This window comes from Gordionus sp. m RMFG-2023, chromosome 3 (assembly GCF_954871325.1).
Source record: "Gordionus sp. m RMFG-2023 chromosome 3, tfGorSpeb1-WG-v2, whole genome shotgun sequence".
Taxonomy (NCBI): Eukaryota; Metazoa; Nematomorpha; class Gordioida; order Chordodea; family Parachordodidae; genus Gordionus; species Gordionus sp. m RMFG-2023.
The window spans coordinates 49,371,812-49,383,234 of record NC_088777.1 but is presented as its reverse complement, the minus strand read 5'-3'; positions in this window follow the sequence as shown (position 1 = coordinate 49,383,234).

Below are 11,423 nucleotides of genomic sequence, written 5' to 3'. Positions count from 1 at the left end.
TAATCACATCATCTGTCTATATATGTTATCAATAAAAATAACAATTAAATTTTATCTATTCGTATTTTATAGTGTTGCCTTACAATTCGAATATCTGATTCATTTTTGAATAAGCCTATTGTATCTTTAGACATATTTTAAAAAAAATCAGTTTCTAGATATATATATTTAGTTAAATTTTATTTTTGCTATTTATATTGTATTAAATTTTTAAAATATTTAGTCATATTTTTTGGATTAAATATTTGTCTGAGTTGATTTTCTATTCAAGGCAAGCTTTATATTATACAATGGATGATCAAAATATAGAATTAATCTTCTTATTATAAAGTTTTAAAAATGCTAAAAAACCTTGCAGAAAAAAAAATAATTGATATATCGATTAGTCAAGGTTTCCAAATGAGATAGTCACAGAAGAAAAATAATTTCTTTATCAACTTCAAAAAGGATAAGAATATAAATTTTAAGACATCAAACTTTGAATGAATATTGTAAATATAATTATTGTAATTTTACTGTATTTAAGGATTATCCCTAATTATAAATATATTATTCATGAAATATCCACAAACACTATCTTTTAGATCTTGAAAGATATTAAAATGCACTTGGCCTCAAATGATGAAAATTATGGCAATATTTTATTAATCAAAAGCATATAATTATATTCATAAAATATTCACACTGAATATAAAATGTTTGGTTAACTTCACAATTTTAGTTATAACAAAAGATTTTCAATTTTGGCATATACAAGTCTTACCTGATTACAGAGTGTATATCCTTGAAAATTTATTTTTGAAGAACAAAGATTTTTGATCAAATTTTACCTAATAATTTCAAAATCTTTTCTAATTAAAAGATCTTTCAAGATGAAATAAAAAATTAAAAAACTAGAGTAGAATATTTTTTCAATCTTTGCATGATTATAATATTTAAAAAAATTTATTGACCTAGACATTGGATATTTTCCAGATACTTTAAGAGTATCTTTTAATAAGGTATGAATTGTACAAAAAATAACAATAAACTGGGCTGAAAACCCCTATAAAAAATTTTTGCGGGCTGACCATTGCCAACTTCTAGTTGGAAACACTCTCTAGCCTTATTCATGGCATTTCATATCAAATGAAAAATTGAGATTTTTGTTTTATGATGTGACATTATATAACTCCATTCCTGTATGAATAATATTCTGCCTTATTCCAAAGATTGACATGGGTTAAACTGTTTATATAGCCTCGGTCGATGCCAACGGCATGTATCTGTAAATTTAATAATCAATTGGAGTTCTAAAAGGTGTTTTCAACTCTAACTTTCACTAGCCAAATCAATTTACATGAATGGCGCATTAGACCAAACATGCTAGCTACAATCCCATGACCTTAAGAAAATCTCTCATTTGTGATTTTACTTGCATATTATCCATCTTACCAGCAAATATTACTTAAACAAAATATTGAATTTACAAATTATATGAAAAAAATTAACGAATTCTTTATTCACTCCCACAGTTCATTTTATCCCGTATTTTAAATTTAAAAAAAAAAGTTCAAAAGTAAGGGGACCTCAGGAAGGATACTAGGGAATTTTTATATCTTAGCAAAATATTTTAAATTGCAAGGTTCCTTTTTAGGAACGTAATTACAATATGAATATTTATTTTGATTTTTAGATTTTTTTTTTTAAAAAAAAAGTTTCATCTAGCAAGTTTGTATTGTATATAAATTTATCTATTTTAAATCTCCCTAATTTGTAAATTATATAGGTAAATAACAAGATAATAGGAAGAAAATTTTTATTATCCTTAATCTTAAAGTTAAGAAGAAGAAAAATAATTAACTAATGAATGAAAGAATACAAAAGTAAAGAGGTTAATTTTTTTTAACAATTGATTTTCTTCTTTTTTTTTTTGCTTCTATAAAATTTATTTTACATTTTAAAATATATGTAATTTAATCATGAAAATTAGAAAGAGCCCCAATTACAACCGAGATATACTTTAAAGCAAATCGTTGACTGCGATGATCTATCCTTCGTTAGAAACACCTGTAAGGGGCTTTTGACCCTCAAGGAATATAAAATTTTCCAATATCTCACGAGCACCGAGGAGTTGAAAGTTATATCCGAACAGCAAAACAGCTACCAAGAACATCTCATGAACAAAAATAATTATAAATGAAATTTGTATATATATATTTATATAATTTTTATATAGTGTTATTAATATAATATCACGAAATATATTTTTGTAATTATTAGATAATTTATTGGCCTCTATGGAATGTGCATGTTCTGTCTTATTTGGATATTCGTACAAGCTTCCAGAATTCGACAATCCTTTCCAAATTGACGATCTTGTTATTTTGACCAGTTTTACCTTCGGTCCCTTGAGATAGTTTTTGCAATCGTATAATTTGACCACCCCTATATAAAAATGACTAACAAATCGAAACCACCCCTCTGGTTGCCACTCTAAGGCTGCTTTACCGTATTTTTATACGAAGAGAAAGGGAAATGTAGTAAAATAGGAAGAAAAAAAACAGCAAATAGAATTAATTATAATCGTAGATGATTTGCTTATTTATGGAGAGACTAAGTGATGAATTAGATATCAGATCCATAGTTTTATCAGCCCATCCTTTTTTTAATTTTTCATTAAATTTTGCATACTGAGAGAACGCTATTAGAAGGTATCGACTCCTAAAATTTAGCCTCCTTTTCCTAATAGTTCGTAAGTTATTGCCAAAAATCTATCTTATTTCAAAAAAAAAATACGATTGTTTAAATTTGAGATAAGCTAAAAAGATAATAATGATGGTGAAAATAAAAATTGAGTCTCATTATGTAAATATTTTTTTGAACGTAAAAGCTCCATGTGTTTCGCTGTCTAAATCTTTAAATTCAAAATTTTTATATTCACTTACATTATATCTATTTTTAAATAAAATTTGAAATTTTAGACAACCAAGGGTTTATCAGTTATAGCAAATTATTTTTAATGACGGAATATTTTTTTAGAAAATATATGGCGTTTTCTTGTATATCGCATTTTTTCCCATACATAAAAATTTATATTTTCCAGCATTAATATCTTGAAATGACATATTCATCTACAGTTATAAATGAAATATTAATATTCCGATGAAAATCCTTGCATATTTTCCCATTTTTATCAAATTTATTTTATTTGTACGAGATAACCAGTTCTTTAATGAGCTTTGTTAAAATAAGAGATCCGCGTGGATAAACAAAAAAATTCGCTAGCTCTCTTAGATGAAGAAAATATATTATAATTTTCAACTCTATTTATATCCACTTCTTGAACAAATCCCAACAACCAATTACTTTCTGCTTACACGTCAAATTTTCTAATCAAAATATATTTCTGGATTTACTATGTTCTCCATAATTTAGCTTTTGCGAATAAGAATAAATTTTCTTGTTCCAGGATATTGAGAGACTCACTTGACTTTATCTCTTCTGCTTCATGTATAAGGCATGATAGATATTTAAATCTTTATTCCAGACTTATGAATTTGATCTAAATAAGGTCGTTGTAATCAAATCTTGACGACTTTGGTGTGTTCCTTATGCCGTCACATTCACTTTATATATTGTAGAAGAAAAAAAAACATTCTGACTTGAACACCAAAATCTATTTCATGATAATAAATTTGTTCCTATTTTTGTAAAAGAGGAAAAGTAATATTTTTTTATGTTGTGGTGTTTGTATTTTTATTAAAAAAATTAATCAAGTGCGATTGGAATACAATAGTAATGATTAAGTGATTCTGATATTTACCGCAAAGCTTAAGCTGCTTATTTGACCTCCCATTTTATTTATGAAAATTCTAAATATATGTCAAACCAATGCTGTACCCAAGAATATTATCCGAACCTGGAGTTTTTTGCTCACAGATGTTAGAAATTTTGAGCCTGTGTCTTATTTTTTGGCTAAAATAATGGGCTAGCCGTTTTTAATAGAAATAGAGTCTTTTAACAACACTAATACAATAAATAACTGGCAATATATATTTTCTAGAGAATAGCGTACCCCCTATCTCAAATTTTAGGACTATAGCGCTGAGTATATTTTTAAAAATAAGGAGTACATCTTACATCATTAAGTTGTAAGAGATCTTATATTTAGAGGCCTGAGAATAAGTAAGTGAGCTAAAAGTTTTAAAATCTAAAAAAAAGAGAATGCTAGAAATGTTTGTTAAGACCACGACACGAACTCCTAAATAATAGGCAGTGAATGAAGGGCCATCTCCATGGAACTTTTAGGTAAGTTGGTAATATGAATGCAATCATATTATTTAAGTGGTAAACATTCGTGTAACTAGCTTCTTAACAAATTCCAGTTTTCATAAAAATATATTAAGCTAATAAAAAAAAATTCCCCGTTATTCACCCACCTCCCCCACCCCCCTTACAAAAATATGAATGCTATATATACAAATCTTTAAAAAAAATAAATAGATAATAATTTATAAATAACTAATCAAAATTTTTGAGCAAAAAAAAGTGTTTTTTAAGAAAAAGGAGGAAAACCAAAATTACAAAAGGTCTTAAAATAGGAAGTCTAAAATTAACCAATAAAATTTATGTCCCAAAAGCCTCCCTCTCATCCTATGGCAATATTTTCGTTTACGTATATTGTAGAGGGTAAGCTTTTTAGTCGGCATGGTAATCTGGTGTGTTTCCCTCAGATTATTTTTTTAGTTTTATGTATTTACTTAAATGTTTTTATGTTCTCTGAGACGTCAATTTAATATTAGATTATTATATTATGTTTAATTTATTTTATTGAGAATATTTTTGACTTTACATGTTTACCTAATTTCTGTTTTATGTTCTGAGGCGTCAATTTAATATCAGATAATATTATGTTCAATTTATTTTAATAAGTATATATATATATATATGACTGTATTATGGATACCAATTTAATAAAATTATCGTTTCACAATATATAAATTCGTTCCCAATCTATACGACTACACCCAAACCTATTGTAACAATGTTCTATCCCAGTAAGACTTACGAAAACTTCATAGTGGTGGAAGATGATACTCAGGGGAAGAGATTTGACGAGAAAAGGAGATGCTATGGTAGTAAAAATGTGATGGCAAGACCAAAAGGTAGAGATTTGCGAGAGAGTTATATTTAGAACCAAAAGAAACATTCTATAAGAACAAGTAAGAAGTGTTTTTTATAAATTTTTAAATGGTATTAGGAATGCTTGGAATATGTACGTAATTTTTTTTATTGAATTAGAATAAAGAATAACGAAGTTAATCGTGGAACGATCTCTGCACACGTTTAGTTAAGATTTGAATTTTACCAAGAAGCAACTCCGTTATATATATATATCTTCTACTCCGTGAAAATATTGACTTCGAAACAATCGATTTACTTTTAATGTTTTATTTAATTTTATTTCTACTATAAAAACATTTAATCGAATAAAAAGTGTTTTGCTAGAAAGCCAGATCAGCTTTTATTTATATAAAATCGTCCATATAATTATCCATTTTATTTAAATATTGTTTATTTTTTAAAAATTTACATTTATTTACTTTAAAAAATGAATGAACTATATAAAAATAAATTATTCTCCCTCCCCCCCTTATTCCGACCTAATCTTATTTCGGCCAATTTTTTCATATTTTATGTTAATATAAGCTTGTAATAACTTATTTTCCTACTAAGTAACTAATTCTAGTCTAGTTCTCCGAATTTATATTATTTTTCTTAAATATTCATTTATTTAAAAAAAAACAATTTATTTTATTTATCTTTGATTTTTTTAATTTATCTTTATTTTTTTAAAATTTTTCTATATTTTTTTAAATTTTTCTTTAATTTTTTTTAACTTCATCGAAAAATACCCATATATTTTTAATCAAAAAAGAAAGAAAAAATAAATATATAATTTTATTTTCATTTCCCATGAATCGAAAACTGAAAAATGCCTTAATAATATCGAATATATTTATATTTATTTTGTATTTTAAACAAATACTTGATATAAGATACGATAGAGTATTTATCCAACACGACATTCCACCCTTTGGGTTTCAGTCAGGAGAACCTTTAATTCCCGACAATTTTCGCCATGGCAGTATCTTTGCGAAGCAACAAAAAATACCACTCATTCTCAATGGTAGGGAAAAATTCAAGAAATTATCGGAACTTTTAGGGTTATCAAAGCTCTACCCCATAGAACAGTATCTTACCACGAGTTGCAATCGATTAGCTAGTGATAAAATTGCTCCACTGACTCCTTCCTGTCTTAAGGACCCGATAAAGCCCTCAAAATTTGAAAACGATCAAGACGTTATGATATTTGTACACATTCCTAGAACCGGTGGGTGCTTTCTAAATAGATTTATAACTCAAGAAGTCTCCGTAAACCCTCCATGCAAATGCCAAACCAGGGATTCTATTTTGAGTTGTAATTGTTCGAGAAGGACTTCGGCCGTGCGTTATTACAAGGATGACATACAAAGTAAATACCTATTTCAATGGTACCACAGTGGGGTCACTTATCCTAACAGTTTCTGCGGGCAACATTCTATATTCCCGCACGCCAGGTTATGCGCACCATACGCCATGAAATACATGCCCGTGCTTTCCCGAAATCTTACTCAGTATTTTAATAAGTATGGATTTTCCTTTGATAAAGGGATTCTTGTCGAATTAAAGACTAAAATCAAAGCTGAGCTCCCAAACCAAATCAGGTTATTTTTAATTATTTTATAATATATATAACCATAAGTTAAGGTAGATTTCGAATTATACTTTTAGAGTAACATTGAGTGGCGTGAGACACGTGAGTATATTTTTTAACTATTAAAAGACATGAGAAAAAGCATATAAGAGCCCTTCTTTCTAGTTTGTCGGGAATGGTTTGCTCATGTTTCATTCTATAAAATTATAAATCAATATTATTCTTTTTTTTTTATGATTTCAAGTTTCGTTATTTCAGAAAATATTTGAAAAGGGCTTTCACAAATTTTAGGGGACCGGACCCGCACCCTTGATACCAGCGAGGTAGCTACGGGGGTGGTTTTTGAGTTTGGACCCCTCCCAGAGCAAATTTTTTTTTTAGATTATACGTTCAAAAGACTTAGAAGTGATTTTATATGAATTATATTTTTCTGGTTTTGATGTTTGTGGAAGGATATTATATTACTATTGAAATTATTCTTGATAGTATTATTATAAAGTCATTGAGAATAATCTACTAAATTATAATAACATATTATTGATGCATTTAAAAAATATATTTATTAAATATTATCGAAGATATGGTTATGATTTGTAAAATAAACCAGGCCGAAGGCCGGGTAAAAGGGACGAAGGCCCGTTAAAGGGCGTCTGGGGGCGAAGCCCCCCAGCTTTTATATGTATGGACCTCCTATAAGGAAAATTCCTAGCTACACCACTGCTTGATACTCCACCAGTGACGTTATTGATGGATATTTTGAATCTACCTTCTTGAAGAATTAAAAATTGAAATATATTGAATTCCAATCTCGTAAGGATAGAATTTTGAGAATGGAAGATACCATTATTTTTTTTCGTTTCCTCTGATATTTAGTAGCTTGATAAATAACATTGTGTTCTCTTTTACCTTTTTTTTTAAAAAAATATAAAATAAAATCTCACGCAAGAGAGTAATTTTTTTAAAAGTAGACATTACAAGATATAACATTATTATTACCTTGATTTTTTTTTAAAAATATAAATCCCATATCATGAGGGGATGTGGTTACTATATTTTCCTATTTGAAACAATTGCTTTTAAAATGTGTACCATCATGCAGATTTTATTAAAAGGTTATGACGTAAATCCCCCTCCCCCCTTCTTCTTCAACTCCTTTTTTTCTAGGAGTCAACTGCTTCGGGGTTTCCCTTTTAAAAAATAGTTCAATGAAGCTTTAAATCTCTCACCTCTCAAGCTTAATGAATTTTTATAAAGAAATTTGTGAATTTAGCTGATTCACGGAGCTATTAGTAGGTTAAAAATTTCTAAGCAATATTTTTTTTTTAACTTCGCAAGCACTCCATAAAATATTTTAATAACTTATACGATTAGCTATCCATGTCTTCTCAGATTTCTGGGTGAACTTCTTTTTTTTTTTCAATGTTCATTATTTTCTTTAAAAATATTTAAAAAATTTCTACAGTTTTTAAGGTAGAGTACATGTTCTTTCTCGTTTTTTCCAGAACCAGATATAAATATACATATAAGGTTGAGTGTAAAAATTCTATCACAATCAGTAGGCGTCAAAAGGGGGGCGCACAAGGGCTCAAGTCCCCTTTAGAAATTTGAAGAGCTAAAAAAAATTTGAGCACCCCCCCCCCCCATTACTTTCGAAATTGCATAGGCTTATGACACCGTAACAATATGCCAAACTGAACATTCATTAAAGTAATATGTCATAAAAAAAATTAGGAGAGTGTGTCCCTAAACATTTCTATTTATTCTGTATCAGCTGTATTGAGTAGTGTTGTTAAACGCCTCGATTCGAGCCGATTTGTAAAAAATGGCTAATTAAATATTTTAGCCGGAAAAATATTGCATAGCCTCGAGATTTCGCTGTTTGAATGTCTAGACCTTTGTGCCATCTATGAGCAAAATCTTAAGGCTTTCGTAAATATTATTCTAGATAAAATATTGAGTTAGCCGTTTTATCGGCCCAAATTGAGCCGTTTTACCACTGCCTGAAAAACGGCTAACCCACTATTTCATCCACAAAAATATTACTCAAGCCTGAAGAGGTCTAGACAAATACAATTGAAATCTCGAAACTTGGACAATATTTTTCTGGCTAAAATATTGAAGCCATTTTTAAAAAATTGGCTTAGATCGAAACCTTTTAACAACACTGGTATTGAGCTTAAGCCATTTCCAGGCAGGTCAGGGAGTCATCTTATCGCTAATAAAAGGAAACCGCTTTGAAACTAAAAACGTTCTGTCTGGAAATGGCCTTTCGATCATTTTATTTTGATAATAATTTTATTTTATTGTGACCATTCATTTGGGTTGGGCAGTCTTTTAAATTTTTTTATAATCTAATTAGGGTTCAGAAATCTAAAATTGTTAAAGTTGACTTTTGAGACCATAGATCAAATAGAGACCGATTTATGGACAACCTATCAAACTAGGGGTAATATAGACCTGGGTGGGTTCGGACTTATTTTAGGAAATTGGTTTAGATTAAATTTTTCTTATCTAAATTTCCGCTAAATAGAGTTTATACCCTGAACCCATCTCTGCACTCAGGGTGTCAACAACTTTTATAATCATATTATTTATGCTATGAAACTAGGTACTATAACATAACGATGTTGAGACATCCAGTCACGCGATACGTCAGCGAATATGAAGCGATAAAAGTGGGCGCTCTGAATGTAACTGAGTTCGTGTGTGGAGGAAAAATTTTGAGACAATCTTTGTGCCATAAACAAGTCTTGTCACGTAATATGTCTCTTCAAAGATTTATTAAATGTCGAGATAACTGGGCCAATAATCGAATGACCAGACATTTAGCCGATATGTCAATGTTAGGTTGCGACTATAAGTACGAATTTAATGTCAAATATAATTTTTTTTTTAAAAAAATATTTTAAAACGAATTTTGGGACGTTTTTATTCCAATTTTAATTAAAACTATTCCTAGACTGTAATATCGTTTTATTATAATTAATTGAGATAATTAAATTTTATTAATGATTATAAGTAATACAATTCATATTTTATTTATTTTAATATTCTGATTTAAAAAAATAATAAAAAAATTATTTTATAAATATATAATTAAATAGCATTTTAAAAATTTTACACCCCACGTCGCCATAAAAAAAAATTGGCAGCGAGCTCTGACAGTACGCTTCATCTTAATCGGCCGCTTTTCCGGCGTGGAAAAAATTGCAGGATTAAACAGGAAGCGTACAGGTCTAGGATCCTAAACATGCTATAATACATTTTTTGGCAAAGGCCGATTATTGAAAATGTATATAAATGCTTTTAAACAAATGATTGCGCTATTTACCGTTTTTTTTAAAAAAAAATCAATATTTTCCTTGAAATGTATTTTAGCAGATGTAGAATACCGATCCTCCAATTTTTAGAAAATTTTATAAGATATCATGCAATTCGACGAAGGTATCATGCATATTGACTAATTACACGATCTTACTGTAACATATATATCAAAAATCTGCAGGCCGGGCCCTAATCCCGGCACAAGTAGTCGGGCAGGCCCTTATTTTAATTTTTTTAAATATACCCGGGCCGGGCCCTATATTTTAACACCAAATATTTTAAATCGCGATTATTATCTATAAAAAATTAAAGATAAATATAATATATTTAAAAAAAAATTTGGGCCCCCGAGCCGTTGCAATTGATTCCTCTGAAGGTCTCTGATATATATGTTAGCATCTCAATGTGTTATTTTTACAACTTTAAATTATTTTTTTTAACGCGTTTTTTTTTTAAATTTAAAAATCTGATTTTACCGGAAATATGTTTCATCATGTTCAGAATAACTATCTTATGACTTGTAGACAATTTCGCTGCTAACATTTGAGTCATTTATAATTCAGATAAAAGATATATGAAAAATTTTAAGATTAAAAGTTCACGGAAGAATTATCTGAAATCCATAGGATAGGTATTCCTAACATGACGGCGTACATTTCCTGTGAAATCAGATTTTGACATTTTAAACGTGCTCAAAAAATGATTTAAAGTTTTAAAAAATAACACATTGCCTCAAAAAAAAGCTAATTATCTACAAATCATTTTTAAAAATAACACATTCTCTTTATTTTAGTTTCAAGGACTACGATGAAATCATGCTCGAAAGCGCTAAAATAAATTTATTGTTCGGAATTCAAGCGTTCGGCATTTTGGAGAATCTTACGGATAGCAGATATCTGTTAAAGCAGTTTTTTAAATTTAAGTTAAATACAAATATTGCCACAGATGATTGCATTTCCGAAAAGTCGAAATCAATCGTAGCCAATTTGAATCCAATATTAAAGGCAAATATTGCTAAAGCTAACTATTTGGACATGGAACTTTACGAATTCGCAGTTAAGGTTTTTAAAGAAAGGGTCAAATGGTTAAAGTCAAATCGTACCCTAAATTAAATATAAAATATTTTTTATATAATTATTTTATAATTTATGATTTTAATATACCATTTTTATTAAAAATTATATTTGTTAAAATTTTTCATTTATTATTTATAAAAATAATCAAAAATCGGGAACATGTTTCTAAAAAAATAGTAAATTTAATTTATATTCGTATATTTTCTATTATATGTTAGAGAAAAAAAAAGTTTCTTTATATGTATTTCAAATCAGGGATGTGAAACCCGAATTAGTGTTGTTAA